This window comes from Somniosus microcephalus, unplaced genomic scaffold (genome assembly GCF_052327205.1).
Source record: "Somniosus microcephalus isolate GS21.2 unplaced genomic scaffold, FLI_Smic_1.0 unresolved_chr5, whole genome shotgun sequence".
Taxonomy (NCBI): Eukaryota; Metazoa; Chordata; class Chondrichthyes; order Squaliformes; family Somniosidae; genus Somniosus; species Somniosus microcephalus.
In genome coordinates this window covers 34,725,635-34,732,609 of record NW_028225183.1, presented here as the reverse complement: position 1 = coordinate 34,732,609, position 6,975 = coordinate 34,725,635, and positions in this window count along the sequence as shown.

Genomic DNA, 6,975 nt, shown 5'->3' with positions numbered 1-6,975 from the left:
GTCCCAGTTTTAACCATTCACTGACATTAGATATGACCTTGCCCCTCCAGTCCCAGTGTTACTCCTTCAGTGACATTAGATATGACCGTGCCCCTCCAGTCCAAGTGTTACGCCTTCACTGACATTAGATATGACCGTGCCCCTCCTGTCCCAGGGTTACCCCTACACTGACACTAGATGTGACCATGTCCCTCCTGTCCCAGTGTTATCCCTACACTGACATTAGATGTGACCGTGCCCCTCCTGTCCCAGTGTTCCCCCTTCACTGACATTAGATATGATCGTGACCCTCCTGTCCCAGTGTTACCCCTACACTGACACTAGATGTGACCGTGCCCCTCCTGTCCCAGTGTTACACCTAAACTGACAATAGATGTGACCGTGTCCCTCCTGTCCCAATGTTACCCCTACACTGACACTAGATGTGACCGTGTCCCTCCTGTCCCAGTGTTACCCCTACACTGACACTAGATGTGACCGGGCCCCTCCTGTCCCAGTGTTACTCCTACACAGACATTAGATGTGACCGTGCACCTCCTGTCCCAGTCTTACCCCTACACTGACACTAAATGTGACCATGCCACTCCGGTTCCAGTGTTACCCCTACACTCACACTACATGTGACCGTGCCCCTCCAGTCCCAGTGTTACCCATTCACTGACATTAGATTTGACCGTGCCGCTCCTGTCCCAGTGCTAGCACTTCACTGACATTAGCTATGACCGTGCCCCTCCGGTCCCAGTGCTACCACTACACTGACACTAGATGTGACTGGCCCCCTCCTTTCCCAGTGTTACCACAACACTGACACTAGATGTGACCGTGCCCCTCCAATCCCAGTGCTACCCCTTCATTGACAATAGATTTGACCGTGCCCCTCCAGTCCCAGTGTTAACCTACACTGACAGTAGATGTGACCGTGCCCCTCCAGTCCCAGTGTTACCCCTGCACTGACACTAAATGTGATCGTGCCCCTCCAGTACCATTGCTACCCCTACATTGACACGATATGTGACGGAGCCCCGCCTGTCCCAGTGTTACCCCTACACTGACACTAGATGTGACCGTGTCCCTCCTGTCCCAGTGTTACCCCTACACTGACACTAGATGAGACCGTGCCCCTCCAGTCCCATTTTTACCCATTCACTGACATTAGATATGACCATGCCCCTCCAGTCCCAGTGTTACTCCTTCACTGACATTAGATATGACCGTGCCCCTCCAGTCCAAGTGTTACGCCTTCACTGACATTAGATATGACCGTGCCCCTCCTGTTCCAGTGTTCCCGCTTCACTGACATTAGATATGACCGTGACCCTCCTGTCCCAGTGTTACCCCTACACTGACACTAGATGTGACCGTGTCCCTCCTGTCCCAGTGTTACCCCTACACTGACACTAGATATGACCGTGCCCCTCCTGTCCCAGTGTTACACCTACAATGACAACAGATGTGACCGTGCCTCTCCTGTCCCAGTGTTACCCCTAAACTGACACTAGATGTGACCGTGTCCCTCCTGTCCCAGTGTTACCCCTACACTGACACTAGATGTGACCGTGTCCCTCCTGTCCCAGTGTTACCCCTACACTGACACTAGATGTGACCGTGTCCCTCCTGTCCCAGTGTTACCCCTACACAGACACTAGATGTGACCGTGTCCCTCCTGTCCCAGTGATACCCCTACACTGACACTAGATGTGACCGTGTCCCTCCTGTCCCAGTGTTACCCCTACACTGACACTAGATGTGACCGTGTCCCTCCTGCCCCAGTGTTACCCCTACACTGACACTAGATGTGACCGGGCCCCTCCTGTCCCAGTGTTACTCCTACACAGACATTAGATGTGACCGTGCCCCTCCTGTCCCAGTGTTACCCCTACACTGACACTGGATGTGACCGTGCCCCTCCTGTCCCAGTGTTCCCCCTACACTGGCACTAGATGTGACCGTGTCCCTCCTGTTCCAGTGTTACCCCTACACTGACTTTAGATTTGAACGTGCCCCTCCTGTCCCAGTGTTCCCCCTTCACGGACATTAGGTATGACCGTGCCCCTCCAGTCCCAGTTTTTCCCCTTCACAAACATTAGATATGACCGGGCCCCTCCTGTCCCAGTGTTACCCCTACATTGGCACTAGATGTGACCTTGCCATTCCAGTCCCAGTGTACCCCCTACACTGGCACTAGATGTGACCGTGTCCCTCCTGTCCCAGTGTTTCCCCTTTACTGACACTAGATGTGACCGTGTCCCTCCTGCCCTGTGTTACCCCTACACTGACACTAGATGTGACCGGGCCCCTCCTGTCCCAGTGTTACCCCTAAACTGACACTAGATGTGACCATGTCCCTCCTGTCCCAGTGTTACCCCTACACTGACACTAGATGTGACCGTGCCCCTCCTGTCCCAGTGTTCCCCCTTCACTGACATTAGATATGACCGTGACCCTCCTGTCCCAGTGTTAACCCTACACTGACACTAGATGTGACCGTGCCCCTCCTGTCCCAGTATTACCCCTACACTGACATTAGATTTGACCGTGCCCCTCCTGTCCCTGTGTTACCCCTACACTGACACTAGATGTGACCGTGCCCCTCCAGTCCCAGTGTTACCTCTTCACTGACAATAGATGTGACCGTGCCCCTCCTGTCCCAGTATTCCCCCTTCACTGACAATAGATGTGACCGTGTCCCTCCTGTCCAAGTGTTACCCCTACACTGACACTAGATGTGACCGTGTCCCACCTGTCCCAGTGTTACCCCTACACTGACACTAGATGTGACCGTGACCCTCCTGTCCCAGTGTTACCCCTACACTGTCACTAGATGTGACCGTGTCCCTCCTGTCCCAGTGTTCCCCCTACACTGACATTAGATATGACCGTGCCCCTCCTGTCCCAGTGTTACCCCTACACTGACACTAGATTCGCCCGTGCACCTCCTGTCCCAGTGTTACCCCTACACTGACACTAGATGTGCCCGTGCCCCTCCTGTCCCAGTGTTACCCCTACACTGACACTAGCTGTGACCGTGTCCCTCCTGTCCCAGTGTTACCCCTACACTGACACTAGATGTGTCCGTGCCCCTCCAGTCCCAGTGTTACCCCTACACTGACACAAGATGTGACCGTGCCCCTCCTGTCCCAGTGTTACCCCTACACTGACACTAGATGTGACCATGCCCCTCCTGTGCCAGTGTTATCCCTACACTGACACTAGATGTGACCGTGTCCCTCCTGTCCCAGTGTTACCCCTACACTGACACTAGATGTGACCGTGTCCCTCCTGTCCCAGTGTTACCCCTACACTGACACTAGATGTGACCGTGACCCTCCTGTCCCAGTGTTACCCCTACACTGACAATAGATTTGACCGTGCACCTCCAGTCCCTGTGTTACCCCTACACTGACAATAGATGTGACCGTGTCCCTCCTGTCCCAGTGTTACCCCTACACTGACACTAGATGTGACCGTGCCCCTCCTGTCCCAGTGTTACCCCTACACTGACAATAGATGTCACCGGGCCCCTCCTGTCCCAGTGTTACCCCTACACAGACATTAGATGTGACCGTGCCCCTCCTGTCCCAGTGTTACCCTTACACTGACACTATATATGACCGTGTCCCTCCTGTCCCAGTGTTACCCCTACACTGACAATAGATGTGACCGTGTCCCTCCTGTCCCAGTGTTACCCCTACAATGACACTAGATGTGACCGTGCCCCTCCTGTCCCAGTGTTACACCTACACTGACACTAGATATGACCGTGCCCCTCCTGTCCCAGTGTTACCCCTTCACTGACACTAGATGTGACCGTGCCCCTCCTGTCCCAGTGTTACCCCTTCACTGACATTAGATATGACCGTGCCCCTCCAGTCCCCGTGTTCACCCTTCACTGCCATTAGGTATGTCCGTGCCCCTCCAGTCCCAATTTTTCCCCTTCACTGACATTAGTTATGATCGGGCCCCTCCTGTCCCAGTGTTACCCCTACACTGACACTAGCTGTGACCGAGCCATTCCAGTCCCAGTGTACCCCCTACACTGGCACAAGATGTGACCGTGTCCCTCCTGTCCCAGTGTTTCCCCTTTACTGACACTAGATGTGTCCGGGCCTCTCCTCTCCCAGTGTTACCCACTCACTGACATTAGATATGCCCATGCCCCTCCAGTCCCAGTGTTACCCCTACACTGACACTAGATGTGACCGTGCCCCTCCAGTCCCAGTGTTCCCCCTTTACTGACATTTGATATGACCGTGCCCCTCCAGTCAAATTGTTACCTCTTCAATGACATTAGATATGACCGTGCCCCTCCAGTCCCAGTGCTGTCCCTTCACTGACATTAGATATGACCGGAGCCCTTCAGTCCTAGTGTTCCCCCTTCACTGACATTAGATATGACCGTGCCCCTCCAAACCCAGTGCTACCCATTCACTGACATTAGATATAACCGTGCCCCTCCAGTCCCAGTGTTCCCCCTTCACTGACATTAGAAAGGAGCGTGCCCCTCCAGTCCCAGTGCTACCCCTTCACTGACATTAGCTGTGACCGTGCCCCTCCAGTCCCAGTGTTACCCATTCACTGACATTAGATATGACCGTGCCCCTCCAGTCCCAGTGCTACCCTTCACTGACATTAGATTTGACCGTGCCCCTCCAGTCCCAGTTTCCCCCCTTCACTGACATTAGATATGACCGTGCCCCTGCAGTCCCAGTGTTACCCCTTCACTGACATTAGATATGACCGGGTCCCTCCTGTCCCAGTGTTACCCCTACACTGACAATAGATGTGACCGTGTCCCTCCTGTCCCAGTGTTACCCCTACACTGACACTAGATGTGACCGTGCCCCTCCTGTCCCAGTGTTACCCCTACACTGACAATAGATGTGACCGGGCCCCTCCTGTCCCAGTGTTACCCCTACACAGACATTAGATGTGACCGTGCCCCTCCTGTCCCAGTGTTACCCCTACACTGACACTAGATATGACCGTGTCCCTCCTGTCCCAGTGTTACCCCTACACTGACAATAGATGTGACCGTGTCCCTCCTGTCCCAGTGTTACCCCTACAATGACACTAGATGTGACCGTGCCCCTCCTGTCCCAGTGTTACACCTACACTGACACTAGATATGACCGTGCCCCTCCTGTCCCAGTGTTACCCCTTCACTGACACTAGATGTGACCGTGCCCCTCCTGTCCCAGTGTTACCCCTTCACTGACATTAGATATGACCGTGCCCCTCCAGTCCCCGTGTTCACCCTTCACTGCCATTAGGTATGTCCGTGCCCCTCCAGTCCCAATTTTTCCCCTTCACTGACATTAGTTATGACCGGGCCCCTCCTGTCCCAGTGTCACCCCTACACTGACACTAGCTGTGACCGTGCCATTCCAGTCCCAGTGTACCCCCTACACTGGCACGAGATGTGACCGTGTCCCTCCTGTCCCAGTGTTTCCCCTTTACTGACACTAGATGTGACCGTGCCCCTCCTGTCCCAGTGTTACCCCTACACTGACACTAGATGTGACCGTGTCCCTCCTGTCCCTGTGTTACCCCTACACTGACACTAGAGGTGACCGTGCCCCTCCTGTCCCTGTGTTACCCCTACACTGACACTAGATATGACCGTGCCTCTCCTGTCCCTGTGTTTCCGCTTCACTGACACTAGATGTGTCCATGCCCCTCCAGTCCCAGTGTTACCCCTACACTGACACTAGATGTGACCGTGCCCCTCCAGTCCCAGTGTTCCCCCTTTACTGACATTTGATATGACCGTGCCCCTCCAGTCAAATTGTTACCCCTTCAATGACATTAGATATGACCGTGCCCCTCCAGTCACAGTGCTGTCCCTTCACTGACATTAGATATGACCGGAGCCCTTCAGTCCTAGTGTTCCCCCTTCACTGACATTAGATATGACCGTGCCCCTCCAATCCCAGTGCTACCCATTCACTGACATTAGATATAACCGTGCCCCTCCAGTCCCAGTGTTCCCCCTTCACTGACATTAGATAGGAGCGTGCCCCTCCAGTCCCAGTGCTACCCCTTCACTGACATTAGCTGTGACCGTGCCCCTCCAGTCCCAGTGTTACCCATTCACTGACATTAGATATGACCGTGCCCCTCCAGTCCCAGTGCTACCCTTCACTGACATTAGATTTGAACGTGCCCCTCCAGTCCCAGTTTCCCCCCTTCACTGACATTAGATATGACCGTGCCCCTGCAGTCCCAGTGTTACCCCTTCACTGACATTAGATATGACCGGGTCCCTCCTGTCCCAGTGTTACCCTCACACTGACACTAGATGTGACCGTGCCCCTCCTTTCCCAGTGTTCCCCCAAAACTGACACTAGATGTGGCCGTGCCACTCCTGTCCCAGTGTTACCCCTACACTCACAGTAGATGTGACCTTGCCCCTCCAGTCCCAGTGTTACCCATTCACTGACATTACATATGACCGTGCCCCTCCAGTCCCAGTGCTACTCCTTCACTGACATTAGATTTGACCGTGCCCCTTCAGCCCCATTGCTACCCCTACACTGACACTAGATGTGACCGGCCCCCTCCTGTCCCTGTGTTACCACTACACTGACACTAGATGTGACCGTGCCCCTCCAATCCCAGTGCTACCCCTTCACTGACAATAAATTTGACCGTGCCCCTCCAGTCCCAGTGTTACCCCTACACTGACACTAGGTGTGACCGTGCCCCTCCACTCCCAGTATTACCCCTACACTGACACTAGATGTGACCGTGCCCCTCCAGTACCAGTGTTACCCCTACACTGACACTAGATGTGACGGGGCCCCTCCTGTCCCAGTGTTACCCCTACACTGATACTAGATGTGGCCGTGTCCATCCTGTCCCAGTGTTACCCCTACACTGACACTAGATGAGACCGTGCCCCTCCAGTCCCAGTTTTAACATTCACTGACATTAGATATGACCTTGCCCCTCCAGTCCAAGTGTTACGCCTTCACT